The 22500-nt window shown below is 60.6% G+C and overlaps 2 non-coding genes across 2 annotated transcripts; both read left to right on the top strand.

The window, feature by feature from the left end:
- The first annotated feature begins 12136 nt into the window (after nucleotides 1-12136).
- Nucleotides 12137-12255, top strand: LOC131865180 (5S ribosomal RNA). Its single transcript, XR_009363909.1, has one exon. It is a non-coding gene; the product is annotated as a 5S ribosomal RNA (ribosomal RNA).
- Nucleotides 12256-20072: 7817 nt separating this feature from the next.
- Nucleotides 20073-20191, top strand: LOC131865174 (5S ribosomal RNA). The gene has a single exon (XR_009363903.1). It is a non-coding gene; the product is annotated as a 5S ribosomal RNA (ribosomal RNA).
- The last annotated feature ends 2309 nt before the right edge of the window (nucleotides 20192-22500 follow it).

Here is a 22500-nt window from a genome sequence, read left to right as displayed (position 1 = left end):
CGTTAATACCGCCAAGGAAATGGCACAAGCACACACACACAAGCATCCTCGGAAGAGGACAGTTCGAGTGACAGGTCAAATCCAAGAGTTCCGAAGACTACCTCCAGGAACAATCGGGAACAAGACCGATTACAAGTCGTCGAGTCTGTTACTGGGCGAACACGAGATGCGCACAGGAAATCGATCAGCCCTCACAATGGCCCAAGGCCAGAGATCGGACTGCTACGATTTACCCCAACAATCATCGTGCCACTCTTCGCAGAGAGGTGATAGACGCCAACGAGCCCGCGCATAGCAATCGAGGTGTAAAAAGGGCGTTGAAGGCAGGAAGCCTGGACGAAAGAGGCTACGAGGTCACCTCGAAGCGGTCTAAGAATCGGGCGCACTTGGGGCGACTACCAGTGCCAACCCCTTATCCCGCGGTGCGTCCGACACACAGAAATTTCCAAGGCGGCCAAGGAGCCTCCCCGCATAGCAATCGGGGTGTGAGGTTACGGATGCAGCATTGATAGCAATCGAGGTGTGAGGCGAAGGATGCAGAAGTGAGAGCCGAGGGATGTAGCAGAGATAGCAATCGGGGTGTGTGATGCAGAAGAGATAGCAATCGAGGTGTGCGGTGGGAAGGGCCCAGCAGCCAGAATGCATGAAGCGACGGATGAAGCAGTGATGACAACCGGGCTGTGAGGAGAGGAGGGATGCAGCCAAGAAAGCAATCAGGGCTCGAGGCAAGGGATGCATCAAGGATAGCAATCATGTTGTGAGGCGAGATTCCAAAGGCTAAACGTGAGAGGCTGCAGGGTCGACTCAGAGAGGTCTATGCATGTGAGAGGCTGAAAGCAAGGTCGACTCGGAGCGGTCTATGCATCGGGCGCGCTTGGGGCGACTACCAGTGCCAACCCCTTATCCCGCGACGCGTCCGACAAAGAGAACGTTCCAAGGCGGCAGAGGAGGTTACCAGCCGAAGGATGCAGTAGCAATAACAGGTATAGTTCCGCGGCGGCCGAGAAGACTCACCGCATAGGAATCGGGATGCGAGGCGAGGGATGCGGCGGGAAGGCCCCGACGGCTAAACGGAAGAGGCTGCAGGGCCGCCTCGGAATGGTCCAAGCATCGGATGCGATTGGGACGACTACCAGTGCCAACCCCTTATCCCGCGATGCGTCCGATACACAGATAGTTCCAAGGCGGCCGAGGAGCCTCACCGCATATCAATCGGGGTGCGAGGCGAGGGATGGGGCGGGAAGGCCCCAACGGCTAGACGGAAGAGGCTTCAGGGCCACCTCGGAATGGTCCAAGCATCGGACGCGCTTGGGGCGACTGCCAGTGCCAACCCCTTATCCCGCGATGCGTCCGATACACAGATGGTTCCAAGGCGGCCGAGGAGCCTCACCGCATAGCAATCGGGGGTGCGAGGCGAGGGATGGGGCGGGAAGGCCCCAACGGCTAGACGGAAGAGGCTTCAGGGCCGCCTAGGAATGGTCCAAGCATCGGACACGCTTGGGGCGACTACCAGTGACAGCCCCCTATCCCGCGATGCGTCCGATACGAAGATGGTTCCAAGGCGGCCGAGGAGCCTCACCGCATAGCAATCGGGGTGCGAGGTGGGGGATGCGGCGAGATGGCCCCAACGGCTAGACGGAAGAGGCCACAGGGCCGCGTCGGAATAGTCCAAGCATCGGACGCGCTTGGGGCGACTACCAGTGACAACCCCTTATCCCGCGATGCGTCCGATACGAAGATAGTTCCAAGGCGGCCGAGGAGCCTCACCGCATAGCAATCGGGGTGCGAGGTGGGGGATGCGGCGAGATGGCCCCAACGGCTAGACGGAAGAGGCTGCAGGGCCGCCTCGGAATAGTCCAAGCATCGGACGCGCTTGGGGCCACTACCAGTGACAACCCCTTATCCCGCGATGCGTCCGATACGAAGATAGTTCCAAGGCGGCCGAAGAGCCTCACCGCATAGCAATCGGGGTGCGAGGTGGGGGATGCGGCGAGATGGCCCCAACGGCTAGACGGAAGAGGCCACAGGGCCGCCTCGGAATAGTCCAAGCATCGGACGCGCTTGGGGCGACTACCAGTGACAACCCCTTATCCCGCGATGCGTCCGATACGAAGATAGTTCCCAGGCGGCCGAGGAGCCTCACCGCATAGCAATCGGGGTGCGAGGCGAGGGATGCGGCGAGATGGCCCCAAAGGCTAGACGGAAGAGGCTGCAGGGCTGCCTCGGAATAGTCCAAGCATCGGACGCGCTTGGGGCGACTACCACTGCCAACCCCTTATCCCGCGATGCGTCCGATACACAGATAGTTCCGAGGCGGCCGAGGAGGTGGGGGATGCAGCGAGATGGCCCCAACGGCTAGACGGAAGAGGCTGCAGGGCCGCCTCGGAATAGTCCAAGCATCGGACGCGCTTGGGGCGACTACCAGTGACAACCCCTTATCCCGCGATGCGTCCGATACACAGATAGTTCCGAGGCGGCCAAGGAGCCTCACCGCATAGCAATCGTGGTGCGAGGTGGGGGATGCGGCGAGATGGCCCCAACGGCTAGACGGAAGAGGCTGCAGGGCCGCCTCGGAATGGTCCAAGCATCGGATGCGCTTGGGGCGACTACCACTGCCAACCCCTTATCCCGCGATGCGTCCGATACACAGATAGTTCCAAGGCGGCCGAGGAGCCTCACAGCATAGCAATCGGGGTGCGAGGCGAGGGATGCGGCGAGAAAGCCCCAACGGCTAGAGGGAAGAGGCTTCAGGTCCGCCTCGGAATGGTCCAAGCATCGGACGCGCTTGGGGCGACTACCAGTGACAACCCCTTATCCCGCGACGCGTCCGATACACAGATAGTTCCAAGGCGGCCGAGGAGCCTCACCGCATAGCAATCGGGGTGCGAGGCGAGGGATGCGGCGAGAAGGACCCAACGGCTACACGGAAGAGGCTTCGGGGCCGCCTCGGAATGGTCCAAGCATCGGACGCGCTTGGGGCGACTACCAGTGACAACCCCTTATCCCGCGACGCGTCCGATACACAGATAGTTCCAAGGCGGCCGAGGAGCCTCACCGCATAGCAATCGGGGTGCGAGGCGAGGGATGCGGCGAGAAGGACCCAACGGCTAGACGGAAGAGGCTTCGGGGCCGCCTCGGAATGGTCCAAGCATCGGACGCGCTTGGGGCGACTACCAGTGACAACCCCTTATCCCGCGACGCGTCCGATACACAGATAGTTCCAAGGCGGCCGAGGAGCCTCACCGCATAGCAATCGGGGTGCGAGGCGAGGGATGCGGCGAGAAGGACCCAACGGCTAGACGGAAGAGGCTTCGGGTCCGCCTCGGAATGGTCCAAGCATCGGACGCGCTTGGGGCGACTACCAGTGACAACCCCTTATCCCGCGACGCGTCCGATACACAGATAGTTCCAAGGCGGCCGAGGAGCCTCACCGCATAGCAATCGGGGTGCGAGGCGAGGGATGCGGCGAGAAGGACCCAACGGCTAGACGGAAGAGGCTTCGGGTCCGCCTCGGAATGGTCCAAGCATCGGACGCGCTTGGGGCGACTACCAGTGACAACCCCTTATCCCGCGACGCGTCCGATACACAGATAGTTCCAAGGCGGCCGAGGAGCCTCACCGCATAGCAATCGGGGTGCGAGGCGAGGGATGCGGCGAGAAGGACCCAACGGCTAGACGGAAGAGGCTTCGGGTCCGCCTCGGAATGGTCCAAGCATCGGACGCGCTTGGGGCGACTACCAGTGACAACCCCTTATCCCGCGACGCGTCCGATACACAGATAGTTCCGAGGCGGCCGAGGAGCCTCACCGCATAGCAATCGGGGTGTGAGGCGAAGGATGCGGCGAGAAGGACCCAACGGCTAGACGGAAGAGGCTTCGGGTCCGCCTCGGAATGGTCCAAGCATCGGACGCGCTTGGGGCGACTACCAGTGACAACCCCTTATCCCGCGACGCGTCCGATACACAGATAGTTCCAAGGCGGCCGAGGAGCCTCACCGCATAGCAATCGGGGTGCGAGGCGAGGGATGCGGCGAGAAGGACCCAACGGCTAGACGGAAGAGGCTTCAGGGCCGCCTCGGAATGGTCCAAGCATCGAACGCGCTTGGGGCGACTACCAGTGACAACCCCTTATCCCGCGACGCGTCCGATACACAGATAGTTCCGAGGCGGCCGAGGAGCCTCACCGCATAGCAATCGGGGTGCGAGGCGAGGGATGCGGCGAGAAGGACCCAACGGCTAGACGGAAGAGGCTTCAGGGCCGCCTCGGAATGGTCCAAGCATCGGACGCGCTTGGGGCGACTACCAGTGACAACCCCTTATCCCGCGACGCGTCCGATACACAGATAGTTCCGAGGCGGCCGAGGAGCCTCACCGCATAGCAATCGGGGTGCGAGGCGAGGGATGCGGCGAGAAGGACCCAACGGCTAGACCGAAGAGGCTTCAGGGCCGCCTCGGAATGGTCCAAGCATCGGACGCGCTTGGGGCGACTACCAATGACAACCCCTTATCCCGCGACGCGTCCGATACACAGATAGTTCCGAGGCGGCCGAGGAGCCTCACCGCATAGCAATCGGGGTGCGAGGCGAGGGATGCGGCGAGAAGGACCCAACGGCTAGACGGAAGAGGCTTCAGGGCCGCCTCGGAATGGTCCAAGCATCGGACGCGCTTGGGGCGACTACCAGTGACAACCCCTTATCCCGCGACGCGTCCGATACACAGATAGTTCCGAGGCGGCCGAGGAGCCTCACCGCATAGCAATCGGGGTGCGAGGCGAGGGATGCGGCGAGAAGGACCCAACGGCTAGACGGAAGAGGCTTCAGGGCCGCCTCGGAATGGTCCAAGCATCGGACGCGCTTGGGGCGACTACCGTTGCCAACCCCTTATCCCGCGATGCGTCTGATACACAGATAGTTCCGAGGCGGCCGAGGAGCCTCACCGCATAGCAATCGGGTTGCGAGGCAGATTATTGGGAAGGGAACCCCCTGGGATGCGGCTCAAGCAGTGCCCAAAGGGACTGGAATGCGGAATCACATCGAGAGACCCAAATGCTATACGAGGGCTCAAATCGAATTATCGATTTGGCCACGACATGGACGCATCGGAACGACTACCTTTGCCGAACCACTCGCAATTGCATCCATACCGAAACCAATAGACATTTCCGTTAGAGCCCTCGCATAGCATTCGGGAATCTCGCATGCCCCTCTAAATCGACCAATGCTGGCGCTCAATGAAAATCCGAGCGCTACCACCGTTCGAGCGCCAGCATTGGTCGAGTTAGAGGGGCACGGGGGAGAATGCTCCAGTCAACACCTCCCCTATATAAGTTATTTGTCCGATTCTCGCACAACCGTAGTCTGCCTCGTCGAATCAAACAACGGTCCCAGATTCCGACTTCCGTTCCGTAGAGACCCAAAAGCTAGATGGAGGCTCGCAAGAAAGAGAGTCGGCGCATAGCAATCGGGTTTCTCGAACGTTTAGGGACCGAGCTCACTTGCGGATAGGGCAAAATCCGCCAAGCAACCCAAAAGCTAGACGGGGGCTCGAATCGAATCGCCTAGGCGGCCACAACAACGACGTGTTGGATCGACTACCAGTGCCAAACCATTCAGCAAGACTAGTCTGTGTCGAGGCCGGATAGAGATTCTCAGAGAGCGCCCGCATAGCATTTAGGAGACCTGCCGCGTCCCTCACACTCGACAAATGGTGGTGCACGTTTATAAATCCGAGCGATCCCAACCCTTTCAAGCACCAACATCGGTCGAGATAGAGGGGCACGGAGGGGGCTGCGTGAGACAACACAGTCCCCTATATAAGTTATTTGTCCGATTCTCACACATCCGAAGAATGGTCATCAAATCGGACAACAGCCCAAACTTCCGACTTCCGTCCCAGAAAGCCCAAGAGCTATCTAAAACGTTCATGGCCGGAACTCGATCGCGGCTATACCAGTCCGCCAAGCAACCCAAAAGCTAGACTGGAGCTCTAGTCGAATCACCTCTGTGGCCATTGCAAGGACGTGTTGGAGCGACTACCATTGCCGAACCATTCCGCAGGTCGAGTCCATACCAAGGCCGCATAGAGATTCACGATGAGCTCCTGCATAGCAATCAGGAGACTTGCCGTGTCCATCACAATCGATAAATCCTGGTGCAAGATTTTTGCATCCGAGCGCTCCAACCAGTCGAGCACCAGCATCAATCGACATAAACGGGCACGGGGGGAGGATGCTCGAGAACACTACCTCCCCTATATAAGTTATTTGTCCGATTCTCAAGCAGCCGAAGTCTGGTCATCGAATCGGGTCAAAGACCACAACTTCCGACTTTACCCACAATGCAAGTCATCGAATCGAACATCGGCCCCCGAGTCGGACTCCATGCGTATGTCAGGTCATCGGACCCAAATTCCGCCTTCCTGCGCATGGCGGGCCATCAATATCAACTCGGTCATCGGACCCAAACTCCGCCTTTTTGCGTATGGCACGCCTTCAAATCGGTCATCGGACCCAAATTCCGCCTTCCTGTGCATGGCGGGCCATCAACATCAACTCGGTCATCGGACCCAAATTCCGCCTTTCTGCGCATGGCACGCCATCAACTCGGTCATCGGACCCAAATTCCGCCTTCCTGCGCATGGCAGGTCATCGGACACAAATTCAGACCTCGCCAATATGCCTACGTATCGAATCGGTCATCGGACCCAACTTCCGACTTCATCCATACTGTAGGGTCTTTGAGGTTGGCGCGGTGCGCTCAACCCAGGGAGTCGACCCATCGAAGCATACACCTCCCCTATATAAGCTATTTGTCCGATTCCCACACCTGTGTAGTTTGCACCTCTGACCAGGACATCGACCCCAACTTCCGAACTCGACTGCAACGACGGCACCAGCGCCTTGGTGCGCACCTTGCGACGCACAGTCCCAACATTCGCCTTCCTGCACATGGCAGGTCATCGGACCCAAATTCCGACCTCGCGAGTATGCCTACATATCGAATCGGTCATCGGACCCAACTTCCGACTTCATCCATACCGTAGGGTCTTTGAGGTTGGCGCGGTGCGCTCAACCCGGGGAGTCGACCCAACGAAGCATACACCTCCCCTATATAAGCTATTTGTCCGATTCCCACACCTGTGTAGTTTGCACCTCCGATCAAGACATCGACCCCAACTTCCGAACTCGCCTCCAACGACCGAACCAGCGCCTTGGTGCGCACCTTGCAACGCACAGTGCCAACATTCGCCTTCCTGCACGTGGCAGGTCATCGGACCCAAATTCCGACCTCGCGAGTATGCCTACATATCGAATCGGTCATCGGACCCAACTTCCGACTTCATCCATACCGTAGGGTCTTTGAGGTTGGCGCGGTGCGCTCAACCCGGGGAGTCGACCCAACGAAGCATACACCTCCCCTATATAAGCTATTTGTCCGATTCCCACACCTGTGTAGCTTGCACCTCCGATCAGGACATCGACCCCAACTTCCGAACTCGACTAAAAAGACCGCACCAGCGCCTTGGTGTGCACCTTGCAACGCACAGTGTCAACATTCGCCTTCCTGCACATGGCAGGTCATCGGACCCAAATTCCGACCTCATGAGCATACCTACTAATCGAATCGGTCATCGGACCCAACTTCCGACTTCATCCATACCGTAGGGTCTTTGAGGTTGGCGCGGTGCGCTTAACCTGGGGAGTCGACCCATCGAAGCATACACCTCCCCTATATAAGCTATTTGTCCGATTCCGACACCTGTGTAGTTTGCACCTCCGCTCAGGACATCGACCCCAACTTCCGAACTCGCCTGCAACGACCGAACCAGCGCCTTGGTGCGCACCAAAAGTGCGCACTTTTGGAGGGCACTTTTCTGCGCTCCAAAGGTGCGCACTTTTGGAGGGCACTTTTTGGAGGGCACTTTTCTGCGCTCCAAAGGTGCGCACTTTTGGAGGGCACTTTTTGGAGGGCACTTTTCTGCGCTCCAAAGGTGCGCACTTTTGGAGGGCACTTTTTGGAGGGCACTTTTCTGCGCTCCAAAGGTGCGCACTTTTGGAGGGCACTTTTTGGAGGGCACTTTTCTGCGCTCCAAAGGTGCGCACTTTTGGAGGGCACTTTTTGGAGGGCACTTTTCTGCGCTCCAAAGGTGCGCACTTTTGGAGGGCACTTTTTGGAGGGCACTTTTCTGCGCTCCAAAGGTGCGCACTTTTGGAGGGCACTTTTTGGAGGGCACTTTTCTGCGCTCCAAAGGTGCGCACTTTTGGAGGGCACTTTTTGGAGGGCACTTTTCTGCGCTCCAAAGGTGCGCACTTTTGGAGGGCACTTTTTGGAGGGCACTTTTCTGCGCTCCAAAGGTGCGCACTTTTGGAGGGCACTTTTGTGCACTCCAAAGGTGCGCACTTTTGGAGGGCACTTTTCCTGTGCTCCAAAGGTGCACACCTAGGTGAGCACCTTCGACCACACCTTGTAGCACACCAAACTCTGACTTTCGACTTCATCCGCAATGCAGGGTCTTTGAGGTTGGCGCAATGCGCACAACCAGGGGAGTCGACCCATCAAACCCAACACCTCCCCTATATAAGCTATTTGTCTGATTCTCATACATGCGTAGCCTGCAGGAGCAATTAGGACATCGACCCCAACTTTCGGCTTCTAAACGAAAACAAGGTCTTTGAGGTTGGTGTAATGCGAACAACTAGGGGAGTCAACCCATCAAACCCAACACCTCCCCTATATAAGCTATTTGTCTGATTCTCATACATGTGTAGTCTACAGGAGCAATTAGGACATCGACCCCAACTTTTGACTTCTTAACGAAAACAAGGTCTTTGAGGTTGACGTAATGCGCACAACCAGGGGAGTCGACCCATCAAACCCAACACCTCCCCTATATAAGCTATTTGTCCGATTCTCATACATGTGTAGCCTGCAGGAGCCATTAGGACATTGACCCCAACTTTTGACTTCTTAACGAAAACAAGGTCTTTGAGGTTGGCGTAATGCGCACAACCAAGGGAGTTGACCCATCAAACCCAACACCTCCCCTATATAAGCTATTTGTCTGATTCTCATACATGTGTAGCCTGCAACAACGATTAGGACATCCACCCCAACTTCTGAATTCGTCTGCGTTGACCGCACCAAAGGTGCACGCCTTGGTGCTCACCAAAATCCGACTTCCGACTTCTTCTGCTATGCGGGGTCTTTGAGGTTGGCGCAGTGCGCACAACCAGGGGAGTCAACCCACCGAATGCAACACCTCCCCTATATAAGCTATTTGTCTGATTCTCATACATGCGTAGACTGCAGCAATGATTAGGACATCCACCCCAACTTTTGACTTCTTAAACAAGACAGGGTCTTTGAAGTTGGTGCAGTGCACACAACCAGGGGAGTCGACCCATCAAACGCAACACCTCCCCTATATAAAGCTATTTGTCCGATTCTCATACGTGTAGTCTGCAGCAGCGATTAGGACATCGACCCCAACTTCCGAATTCGTTTGCATTGACCGCACCAAAGGTGCACGCCTTGGTGTGCACCCTGGAGTGCACTTTGGTGCTCACCTCGGTGCACACTTTGGTGTGCACCTCGGTGTGCACCAAAGGTGCGCACCTTGGAGCGCACCAAAGGTGTACACTTTGGAGCGCACCACATAGGGTCTTTGAGAGGTTGGCGCAGTGCGCACACCAAGGTGGGTGTTGAGGTGCGTGCCGAGGTGGGTGGGTGCTAGGGTGCGCTCCATGGTGGGTGCCAGGGTGGGTGCGTGCTAGGGTGGATTCCAAAGAGGGTCATAGGGTGGGTGCCAAGGTGGGTTGGTGATATAGTGGGTTCAAAGGTGGGTACTAGGGTGGGTTCCAAGGTGGGTCACAAGTTGGGTGCCAGGATGCGTGGGTGTTAGGTTGGGTGCCAAGGTGGGCTCCTGCGTGGGTGGGTGCTAGGGTGGGTTTCAAGGTGGACGCGAGGGCGGGTGCCAAGGTGGGTAACAAGTTGGGTGTTAGGATGGGTGAGTGCTAGAGTGGGTGCCAAGGTGGGTGGGTGCTAAGGTGGATGCCAAGGTGGTTCACAGGGTGGGTGGGTTCTAGGGTGAGTTCCAAGGTGGGTCACAGGTTCAGTGCTAGGGTGGGTGTCAAGGCGGGTGTCGAGGTGCCTGGGTGCTAGGGTGTGGATGCCAATGTGGGTCATAGGGTGGGTACTAGGGTGGGCTGCAATGTGGGTGCCAAGGTGGGTAACATGCTCGGTGGGTTCTAAATTGGGTGCCAGGGTGGGTGTGCACCCACCTTACCCGAGGTGGGTGCCAAGGTGCCAGTGTGGGTGGGTGCTAAGGTGGATGCCAAGGTGGGTGAGAAGGTGGGTGATAGGTTGAGTGGTAGGATGGGTGGGTGCCAAGATGGGTCACAGGGTGGGTGCAAGGGTGGGTAGGTGCTAGGGTTGGTGTCAGGGTGGGTGGGTGCTAGGTTGGGTTCCAAGGTGGGTGCGAGGGTGAGTGTCAAGGTGGGTCACAGGTTAGGTGCTAGGATGGGTGAGTGCTAGGGTGCAAAGGTGCCAGGGTGGGTGCTAGGATGGGTCGATGCTAGGGTGAGTGGCAAGGTGGGTCCACAAGTGTCAAGGTGGGTGCCGAGGTGGGTGCCAAGTCGGCGACTGCTATGGTGGATGCCAAGGTGGGTCACGGGGTGGGTGCCAAGTTGCTAGGTTGGGTTCCAAGGTGGGTGCCAACGTGGGTGCTAGGGTGCGTGGGTTAAAGGGTGTGTCACAACGTGGGTGCCAGGATGGGTGCGCACCCACACTGGCCAAGACGGGTGCGGGTGCAAGGTTGGGTTCCAAGCCCGGTCACAGGCTGGGTGCTAGGATGGGTGGGTGCCAAGGTGGGCACCAGGGTGGGTGCACCCACCCTGGCCAAGGTGGGTCACGGGGTGGGTCCTAGGGTGGGTAACGGGGTGGGTACTAAGGTGCGTGCCAAGGTGGGTCATAGGGTGGGTGCCAAGGTGGGCACCAGGGTGGGTGTGCACCAACCCTAGCCAGGGTAGGTCACGGGGTGGTTGTCGGGGTGGGCGTCAAGGAGCCAAGGTGGGTGGCAAGTAGCCAAGTTGCGTGCCAAGGTGGGTGTCAGGGTGGGTGCCAAGGATCCAAGGTGGGTGCCAAGGAACCAAGGTGGGTGTCTGGGTGGGTGCCGAGGTGGGAGCCAGGGTGGGTCCCAAGGTGAGTGCAAAGGTGGGTGCCAGGGTCAAGGTGAGTGCCAATGTGGGTTCCAAGGTGCCAGGGTCAGGGTGAGTGCCAATGTGGGTTCAAAGGTGCTAAGTTGGGTGCGAGGTTGGGTGCGAGGGTGGGTGGGTGCCAAGGTGTGCTAGGTGGAAGCCCGGGTGGGTCGGCATCCCATGGGTGTCGAGTTGGGTGCCTGATGGGTGCTTCTTGTCAAGTTTTAGTCGTCGGGACTCATTTCGAGCCTTAGAGGTCGTTTCTTGTCCGGTTGCCCTGTCTTCGACCTGGGAACCCAATTTTGGTCCTCGGGTCCCATTTTTTTTTGTCTCGCATCCCACTTTTGGCCTGTGGCCTTTTCGGGGTCGATTCTCGTTTTGGGCATCAGAGCATGTTTCTTCTCCTAAAACCCAATATTTGTTTATTAAGTCTCGGAACACATTTTTGTTCTCGTGGACCCATCATGGGTCTTGGAACGCATTTGTGGTCCTTGGGTCCCATTTTGCATCCCGAAACTTGTGTTTTGGTGCTTGATCCCTATTTTGGGTGCCCACCTTGCACCAAGTGCGCACCCGGGGCAAACCGAGCGCCTTGGTGCACCGGGGCAAGATCGAGCGTGCACCCGAGGCGCCCCGAACATGCACCAAGGTGCACTCGGCCCACATGTGAGCGCAGGTCGTTGCGCCCGAGGTGGTGTGTGGGCACCGCGTTGCAGACGGGACACTGCACGCACACGACGCCCCCTCCAGGTGCACGCACGTAGGCCGGGCCGGGTGCACACCCGACGCCCTAGCAAGGTGCGCGCACCCGGGCAGGGCTCACACTTGGCGAACGGGGCGCACTTCGCGAGGGAGGGTGTGCACCTCGACGGGGGTGGGTGGCCGGGGTGGATTCGCACGTGGGTCGCGGTTTGCTAAGTACACACTGCGACAAGCTCATAACGGGTGCGATCATACCAGCATTAGTGCACCGGATCCCATCAGAACTCCGCAGTTAAGCGCGCTTGGGCCGGAGTAGTACTGGGATGGGTGACCTCCCGGGAAGTCCCGGTGTTGCACCCTTTTTTAGTTTTTCGCCGGGCGTCGCAATGCTATTTGAATAAACCTTTTGCCCGTTTGCGTTCTCGTCGGGGCCGGGCCGGGCCGGGGTGCGCTGCCCGCACTACCGCGCGCGCGGGGGCGACACCGAGCGCGCACCCGAGGCACCCCGAGCACACAGGCCACGGTGCAACCCGGGCGTTGTGCGCGCACCCCGGTGCGCCCGAGGTGCTGCGCGCGCACCCAGGTGAAATCGGTGTGCACCTCGGCCAGTGCGCGCTCGGTCGAGTCGCGCACGTTGGCCAAGGTGCACGGTGATGTTTCTTACTCTAAGGTTCCGCACCAGACGCCCGGGACAGGTGAGCGAAGCTGGGCGGGGCCGGGTGCGCGGCCGGGGCAGGTGCACGCAGCTGGAGAGAGCTTTGGAGCACACTTCGGAGCGCACCAATGATGCGCTCCATTCAAAAGTTTCCTGAAAAGGCAAAAAAAGTTGAGATTATAGAATTTCCCACTTGAGAGATTGTAAAAAAAAAAAATTTAAAATGAAGGAAACGCGGGTGCCAAGGTGTGCGCAGCCCAGCCAAGGTGTGCGCACCAAGGCGCCCACCCTGGCGAAGGTGCACGCAAGGTGCGCACCCGAGGCAAACCGGACAATTAACCCAACTTTCGACTTCGCGCGCACCTTGGAGCGCACTTCGGAGCGCTCCTTGGTGCGCACCAATCTTGGGCACCTCGGAGTGCACCATGGCGCCCACCAAGGTGCGCACCCGGGGCAAACCGAGCTCCGACTTCGTGCGCACCTTGGAGCGCACGAAAGGTGCGCACCATGGCGCCCACCAAGGTGCGCAGCCCAGCCAAGGCGTGCGCATCAAGGTGCGCACCCTGGCGAAGGTGCGCACCCGGGGCAAACCGAGCTCCGACTTCGTGCGCACCTTGGAGCGCACAAAAGGTGCGCAACCCAGCCAAGGTGTGCGCACCCCGGTCAAACCGAGCTCCGAATCGTGCGCACCAGAGGTGCACGCCATCGTGCGCACCTTGGAGCACACTTCGGAGCCCTCCTTGGTGCGCGCCGATGTTGCGCACCTCGGAGCGCACCCGGGGAAAACAATGCAATTAACCCGACTTTCGACTTCGTGGGCACCTCGGAGCGCTCTCGGGTTCGCACCTCGGAGCACACCGAGGTGCGCACCTTTGATGCGCTGCCTTCACCAATTTCCAGAAAAGGCAAGAAAACATTGAGAAGGTGTGCGCACCGAGGTGCCCACCCTGGCGAAGGTGCACGCGAGGTGCGCACCCGGGGCAAACCGGGCTCCGACTTCGTGCACGCCGCACCTTGGAGCACACTTCGGAGCGCTCCTTGGTGCGCACCAGGGCGCGCAACCCAGCCGAGGTGCCCACCCCGGCGAAGGTGCACGCGAGGTGCGCACCCGGGGCAAACCGGGCTCCGACTTCGTGCACGCCATGGTGCCCACCGCGGCGAAGGTGCACGCGAGGTGCGCACCCGGGGCAAACCGGGCTCCGACTTCGTGCACGCCGCACCTTGGAGCACACTTCGGAGCGCTCCTTGGTGCGCACCATGGTGCCCACCAGGGCGCGCAACCCCGCCGAAGGTGCACGCGAGGTGCGCACCCGGGGCAAACCGGGCTCCGACTTCGTGCACGCCGCACCTTGGAGCACACTTCGGAGCGCTCCTTGGTGCGCACCATGGTTCCCACCAGGGCGCGCAACCCCGCCGAAGGTGCACGCGAGGTGCGCACCCGGGGCAAACCGGGCTCCGACTTCGTGCACGCCATGGTGCGCACCGCGGCGAAGGTGCGCACCCGGGGCAAACCGGGCTCCGACTTCGTGCACGCCGCACCTTGGAGCACACTTCGGAGCGCTCCTTGGTGCGCACCAGGGCGCGCAACCCAGCCGAGGTGCCCACCCCGGCGAAGGTGCACGCGAGGTGCGTACCCGGGGCAAACCGGGCTCCGACTTCGTGCACGCCGCACCTTGGAGCACACTTCGGAGCGCTCCTTGGTGCGCACCATGGTGCCCACCAGGCCGCGCAACCCAGCCAAGGTGTGCGCACCAAGGTGCACGCGAGGTGCGCACCCGGGGCAAACCGGGGTCCGACTTCGTGCACGCCGCACCTTGGAGCACACATCGGGGCGCTCCCGGGTTCGCACCGGCGTTGCGCACCGTGGTGGGCACCTCGGAGCACACCAAGGTGGGCAGCGAGGTGCGCACCTTTGATGCGATGCCTTCACTAATTTCCATAAAAGGCAAAAAAAAAACGAGATTTTAAAATTTCCGTTTTGAAAGATAGTGAGAAAAAGGGAATGCTGGTGCCATCTTGAGCCCGCCCTGGTGCGCAGCCCAGCCAAGGTGTGCGCACCAAGGTGCCCACCCTGGCGAAGGTGCGCGCCCGGGCAATTAATCCAACTTCCAACTTCGCGCGCGCCAGGGTGGGAGCGCACCCAACAACCGGGCCTGGGAAGAGCCAATGCGAGAAACCCCACCAAACGCTCTGACAAAAAAAGAGGGGGCGCTCCAGTAACCCCGCTTCGGAGCGCACCCTGGGCAAACCCAGCCAAGGTGCCCACCCCGGCCAAGGTGCAGGCGAGGTGCGCACCCGGGGCAAACCGGGCTCCGACAACGTGCACGCCGCACCTTGGAGCACACTTCGTAGCGCTCCCGGGTGCGCACCTCAGAGCACACCAAGGTGGGCAGCGAGGTGCGCACCTTTGATGCGCTGCCTTCACTAATTTCCAGAAAAGGCAAAAAAAAAAGGAGATTTTAAAATTTCCGTTTTGAAAGATAGTGAAAAAAACGGAACGCGCGTGCCATCTTGAGCCCGCCCTGGTGCGCAGCCCAGGTAAGGTGCCCACCCTGGCAAAGGTGCGCACCCGGGCAATTAACCCTACTTCCGACTTCGTGCGCGCCAGGGTGGCAACCGGGCCTCGGAAGAGCCAATGCGAGAAACCCCACCAAACGCTCCGACAAAAAAAGAGGCGGCGCTCCAATAACCCCGCTTCGGAGCGCAGCCGGGGCAAACCCAGCCAAGGTGCCCACCCCGACGAAGGTGCACGCGAGGTGCGCACCCGGGGCAAACCGGGCTCCGACAACGTGCACGCAGCACCTTGGAGCACACTTCGAAGCACTCCCGGGTGCCCACCGGCGTTGCGCACCGTGGTGGGCAGCGAGGTGCGCACCTTTGATGCGCTGCCTTCACTAATTTCCAGAAAAAGGCAAAAAAAAATGAGATTTTAAAATTTCCGTTTTGAAAGATAGTGAAAAAAAAGGAACGCGGGTGCCATCTTGAGCCCGCCCTGGTGCGCAGCCCAGGCAAGGCATGCGCACCAAGGTGCCCACCCGAGGTGCACACCCGGGGCAAACCGGGCTCCGACTTCGTGCAGGCCGCACCTTGGAGCACACTTCGGAGCGCTCCTTGGTGCGCACCATGGTGCCCACCAGGGCGCGCAACCCAGCCAAGGTCTGCACACCAAGGTGCCCACCCCGGCGAAGGTGCACGCGAGGTGCGCACCCGGGGCAAACCGGGCTCCGACTTCGTGCACGCCATGGTGCCCACCGCGGCGAAGGTGCACGCGAGGTGCGCACCCGGGGCAAACCGGGCTCCGACTTCGTGCACGCCGCACCTTGGAGCACACTTCGGAGCGCTCCTTGGTGCGCACCATGGTGCCCACCAGGGCGCGCAACCCAGCCAAGGTGTGCGCACCAAGGTGCACGCGAGGTGCGCACCCGGGGCAAACCGGGGTCCGACTTCGTGCACGCCGCACCTTGGAGCACACATCGGAGCGCTCCCAGGTTCGCACCAGCGTTGCGCACCTTTGATGCGCTGCCTTCACTAATTTCCAGAAAAGGCAAAAAAAAACGAGATTTTAAAATTTCCGTTCTGAAAGATAGTGAAAAAAACGGAACGCGGGTGCCATCTTGAGCCCTTCCTGGTGCGCAGCCCAGGCAAGTTGTGCGCACCAAGGTGCCCACCCTGGCGGAGGTGCGCGCCCGGGGCAATCCGGGCTCCGACTTCGTGCACTGCATGGTGCCCACCAAGGCGCGCAACCCAGCCAAGGTGCCCACCGCAGCGAAGGTGCACGCGAGGTGCGCACCCGAGGTGCACACCCGGGGCAAACCGGGCTCCGACTTCGTGCACGCCGCACCTTGGAGCACACTTCAGAGCGCTCCTTGGTGCGCACCAGGGCGCGCAACCCAGCCGAGGTGCCCACCCCGGCGAAGGTGCACGCGAGGTGCGCACCCGGGGCAAACCGGGCTCCGACTTCGTGCACGCCATGGTGCCCACCGCGGCGAAGGTGCGCACCCGGGGCAAACCGGGCTCCGACTTCGTGCACGCCGCACCTTGGAGCACACTTCGGAGCGCTCCTTGGTGCGCACCATGGTGCCCACCAGGCCGCGCAACCCAGCCAAGGTGTGCGCACCAAGGTGCACGCGAGGTGCGCACCCGGGGCAAACCGGGGTCCGACTTCGTGCACGCCGCACCTTGGAGCACACATCGGGGCGCTCCCGGGTTCGCACCGGCGTTGCGCACCGTGGTGGGCACCTCGGAGCACACCAAGGTGGGCAGCGAGGTGCGCACCTTTGATGCGATGCCTTCACTAATTTCCATAAAAGGCAAAAAAAAAACGAGATTTTAAAATTTCCGTTTTGAAAGATAGTGAGAAAAAGGGAATGCTGGTGCCATCTTGAGCCCGCCCTGGTGCGCAGCCCAGCCAAGGTTTGCGCACCAAGGTGCCCACCCTGGCGAAGGTGCGCGCCCGGGCAATTAACCCAACTTCCAACTTCGCGCGCGCCAGGGTGGGAGCGCACCCAACAACCGGGCCTGGGAAGAGCCAATGCGAGAAACCCCACCAAACTCTCTGACAAAAAAAGAGGGGGCGCTCCAGTAACCCCGCTTCGGAGCGCACCCTGGGCAAACCCAGCCAAGGTGCCCACCCCGGCCAAGGTGCAGGCGAGGTGCGCACCCGGGGCAAACCGGGCTCCGACAACGTGCACGCCGCACCTTGGAGCACACTTCGTAGCGCTCCCGGGTGCGCACCTCAGAGCACACCAAGGTGGGCAGCGAGGTGCGCACCTTTGATGCGCTGCCTTCACTAATTTCCAGAAAAGGCAAAAAAAAAAGGAGATTTTAAAATTTCCGTTTTGAAAGATAGTGAAAAAAACGGAACGCGCGTGCCATCTTGAGCCCGCCCTGGTGCGCAGCCCAGGTAAGGTGCCACCCTGGCAAAGGTGCGCACCCGGGCAATTAACCCTACTTCCGACTTCGTGCGCGCCAGGGTGGCAACCGGGCCTCGGAAGAGCCAATGCGAGAAACCCCACCAAACGCTCCGACAAAAAAAGAGGCGGCGCTCCAATAACCCCGCTTCGGAGCGCAGCCGGGGCAAACCAAGCCAAGGTGCCCACCCCGACGAAGGTGCACGCGAGGTGCGCACCCGGGGCAAACCGGGCTCCGACAACGTGCACGCAGCACCTTGGAGCACACTTCGAAGCACTCCCGGGTGCCCACCGGCGTTGCGCACCGTGGTGGGCAGCGAGGTGCGCACCTTTGATGCGCTGCCTTCACTAATTTCCAGAAAAAGGCAAAAAAAAATGAGATTTTAAAATTTCCGTTTTGAAAGATAGTGAAAAAAAAGGAACGCGGGTGCCATCTTGAGCCCGCCCTGGTGCGCAGCCCAGGCAAGGCATGCGCACCAAGGTGCCCACCCGAGGTGCACACCCGGGGCAAACCGGGCTCCGACTTCGTGCAGGCCGCACCTTGGAGCACACTTCGGAGCGCTCCTTGGTGCGCACCATGGTGCCCACCAGGGCGCACCCGAGGCAAACCGGGCTCCGACTTCGTGCACGCCGCACCTTGGAGCACACATCGGAGCGCTCCCAGGTTCGCACCAGCGTTGCGCACCTTTGATGCGCTGCCTTCACTAATTTCCAGAAAAGGCAAAAAAAAACGATATTTTAAAATTTCCGTTCTGAAAGATAGTGAAAAAAACGGAACGCGGGTGCCATCTTGAGCCCTTCCTGATGCGCAGCCCAGGCAAGTTGTGCGCACCAAGGTGCCCACCCTGGCGGAGGTGCGCGCCCGGGGCAAACCGGGCTCCGACTTCGTGCACTGCATGGTGCCCACCAAGGCGCGCAACCCAGCCAAGGTGCCCACCGCAGCGAAGGTGCACGCGAGGTGCGCACCCGAGGTGCACACCCGGGGCAAACCGGGCTCCGACTTCGTGCACGCCGCACCTTGGAGCACACTTCAGAGCGCTCCTTGGTACGCACCAGGGCGCGCAACCCAGCCAAGGTGCTCACCCCGGCGAAGGTGCACGCGAGGTGCGCACCCGGGGCAAACCGGGCTCGGACTTCGTGCACGCCGCACCTTGGAGCACACATCGGAGCGCTCCCGGGTTCGCACCAGCATTGCGCACCTTTGATGCGCTGCCTTCACTAATTTCCAGAAAAGGCAAAAAAAAGAAAAAAATGAGATTTTAAAATTTCCGTTTTGAAAGATAGTGAAAAAAACGGAACGCGGGTGCCATCTTGAGCCCGCCCTGGTGTGCAGCCCAGGCAAGTTGTGCGCACCAAGGCACCCACCCTGGCCAAGGTGGGTCACGGGGTGGGTCCTAGGGTGGGTAACGGGGTGGGTACTAAGGTGCGTGCCAAGGTGGGTCATAGGGTGGGTGCCAAGGTGGGCACCAGGGTGGGTGTGCACCAACCCTAGCCAGGGTAGGTCACGGGGTGGTTGTCGGGGTGGGCGTCAAGGAGCCAAGGTGGGTGGCAAGTAGCCAAGTTGCGTGCCAAGGTGGGTGTCGGGGTGGGTGCCAAGGATCCAAGGTGGGTGCCAAGGAACCAAGGTGGGTGTCTGGGTGGGTGCCGAGGTGGGAGCCAGGGTGGGTCCCAAGGTGAGTGCAAAGGTGGGTGCCAGGGTCAAGGTGAGTGCCAATGTGGGTTCCAAGGTGCCAGGGTCAGGGTGAGTGCCAATGTGGGTTCAAAGGTGCTAAGTTGGGTGCGAGGTTGGGTGCGAGGGTGGGTGGGTGCCAAGGTGTGCTAGGTGGAAGCCCGGGTGGGTCGGCATCCCATGGGTGTCGAGTTGGGTGCCTGATGGGTGCTTCTTGTCAAGTTTTAGTCGTCGGGACTCATTTCGAGCCTTAGAGGTCGTTTCTTGTCCGGTTGCCCTGTCTTCGACCTGGGAACCCAATTTTGGTCCTCGGGTCCCATTTTTTTTTGTCTCGCATCCCACTTTTGGCCTGTGGCCTTTTCGGGGTCGATTCTCGTTTTGGGCATCAGAGCATGTTTCTTCTCCTAAAACCCAATATTTGTTTATTAAGTCTCGGAACACATTTTTGTTCTCGTGGACCCATCATGGGTCTTGGAACGCATTTGTGGTCCTTGGGTCCCATTTTGCATCCCGAAACTTGTGTTTTGGTGCTTGATCCCTATTTTGGGTGCCCACCTTGCACCAAGTGCGCACCCGGGGCAAACCGAGCGCCTTGGTGCACCGGGGCAAGATCGAGCGTGCACCCGAGGCGCCCCGAACATGCACCAAGGTGCACTCGGCCCACATGTGAGCGCAGGTCGTTGCGCCCGAGGTGGTGTGTGGGCACCGCGTTGCAGACGGGACACTGCACGCACACGACGCCCCCTACAGGTGCACGCACGTAGGCCGGGCCGGGTGCACACCCGACGCCCTAGCAAGGTGCGCGCACCCGGGCAGGGCTCACACTTGGCGAACGGGGCGCACTTCGCGAGGGAGGGTGTGCACCTCGACGGGGGTGGGTGGCCGGGGTGGATTCGCACGTGGGTCGCGGTTTGCTAAGTACACACTGCGACAAGCTCATAACGGGTGCGATCATACCAGCGTTAGTGCACCGGATCCCATCAGAACTCCGCAGTTAAGCGCGCTTGGGCCGGAGTAGTACTGGGATGGGTGACCTCCCGGGAAGTCCCGGTGTTGCACCCTTTTTTAGTTTTTCGCCGGGCATCGCAATGCTATTTGAATAAACCTTTTGCCCGTTTGCGTTCTCGTCGGGGCCGGGCCGGGCCGGGGTGCGCTGCCCGCACTACCGCGCGCGCGGGGGCGACACCGAGCGCGCACCCGAGGCGCCCCGAGCACACAGGCCACGGTGCAACCCGGGCGTTGTGCGCGCACCCCGGTGCGCCCGAGGTGCTGCGCGCGCACCCAGGTGAAATCGGTGTGCACCTCGGCCAGTGCGCGCTCGGTCGAGTCGCGCACGTTGGCCAAGGTGCACGGTGATGTTTCTTACTCTAAGGTTCCGCACCAGACGCCCGGGACAGGTGAGCGAAGCTGGGCGGGGCCGGGTGCGCGGCCGGGGCAGGTGCACGCAGCTGGAGAGAGCTTTGGAGCACACTTCGGAGCGCACCAATGATGCGCTCCATTCAAAAGTTTCCTGAAAAGGCAAAAAAAGTTGAGATTATAGAATTTCCCACTTGAGAGATTGTAAAAAAAAAAAATTTAAAATGAAGGAAACGCGGGTGCCAAGGTGTGCGCAGCCCAGCCAAGGTGTGCGCACCAAGGCGCCCACCCTGGCGAAGGTGCACGCAAGGTGCGCACCCGAGGCAAACCGGACAATTAACCCAACTTTCGACTTCGCGCGCACCTTGGAGCGCACTTCGGAGCGCTCCTTGGTGCGCACCAATCTTGGGCACCTCGGAGTGCACCATGGCGCCCACCAAGGTGCGCACCCGGGGCAAACCGAGCTCCGACTTCGTGCGCACCTTGGAGCGCACGAAAGGTGCGCACCATGGCGCCCACCAAGGTGCGCAGCCCAGCCAAGGCGTGCGCATCAAGGTGCGCACCCTGGCGAAGGTGCGCACCCGGGGCAAACCGAGCTCCGACTTCGTGCGCACCTTGGAGCGCACAAAAGGTGCGCAACCCAGCCAAGGTGTGCGCACCCCGGTCAAACCGAGCTCCGAATCGTGCGCACCAGAGGTGCACGCCATCGTGCGCACCTTGGAGCACACTTCGGAGCCCTCCTTGGTGCGCGCCGATGTTGCGCACCTCGGAGCGCACCCGGGGAAAACAATGCAATTAACCCGACTTTCGACTTCGTGGGCACCTCGGAGCGCTCTCGGGTTCGCACCTCGGAGCACACCGAGGTGCGCACCTTTGATGCGCTGCCTTCACCAATTTCCAGAAAAGGCAAGAAAACATTGAGAAGGTGTGCGCACCGAGGTGCCCACCCTGGCGAAGGTGCACGCGAGGTGCGCACCCGGGGCAAACCGGGCTCCGACTTCGTGCACGCCGCACCTTGGAGCACACTTCGGAGCGCTCCTTGGTGCGCACCAGGGCGCGCAACCCAGCCGAGGTGCCCACCCCGGCGAAGGTGCACGCGAGGTGCGCACCCGGGGCAAACCGGGCTCCGACTTCGTGCACGCCATGGTGCCCACCGCGGCGAAGGTGCACGCGAGGTGCGCACCCGGGGCAAACCGGGCTCCGACTTCGTGCACGCCGCACCTTGGAGCACACTTCGGAGCGCTCCTTGGTGCGCACCATGGTGCCCACCAGGGCGCGCAACCCCGCCGAAGGTGCACGCGAGGTGCGCACCCGGGGCAAACCGGGCTCCGACTTCGTGCACGCCGCACCTTGGAGCACACTTCGGAGCGCTCCTTGGTGCGCACCATGGTGCCCACCAGGGCGCGCAACCCCGCCGAAGGTGCACGCGAGGTGCGCACCCGGGGCAAACCGGGCTCCGACTTCGTGCACGCCGCACCTTGGAGCACACTTCGGAGCGCTCCTTGGTGCGCACCAGGGCGCGCAACCCAGCCGAGGTGCCCACCCCGGCGAAGGTGCACGCGAGGTGCGTACCCGGGGCAAACCGGGCTCCGACTTCGTGCACGCCGCACCTTGGAGCACACTTCGGAGCGCTCCTTGGTGCGCACCATGGTGCCCACCAGGCCGCGCAACCCAGCCAAGGTGTGCGCACCAAGGTGCACGCGAGGTGCGCACCCGGGGCAAACCGGGGTCCGACTTCGTGCACGCCGCACCTTGGAGCACACATCGGGGCGCTCCCGGGTTCGCACCGGCGTTGCGCACCGTGGTGGGCACCTCGGAGCACACCAAGGTGGGCAGCGAGGTGCGCACCTTTGATGCGATGCCTTCACTAATTTCCATAAAAGGCAAAAAAAAAACGAGATTTTAAAATTTCCGTTTTGAAAGATAGTGAGAAAAAGGGAATGCTGGTGCCATCTTGAGCCCGCCCTGGTGCGCAGCCCAGCCAAGGTGTGCGCACCAAGGTGCCCACCCTGGCG

Source organism: Cryptomeria japonica, unplaced genomic scaffold, assembly GCF_030272615.1.
Source record: "Cryptomeria japonica unplaced genomic scaffold, Sugi_1.0 HiC_scaffold_104, whole genome shotgun sequence".
Classification (NCBI taxonomy): domain Eukaryota; kingdom Viridiplantae; phylum Streptophyta; class Pinopsida; order Cupressales; family Cupressaceae; genus Cryptomeria; species Cryptomeria japonica.
This window is presented reverse-complemented; position numbering and strand designations above follow the sequence as displayed.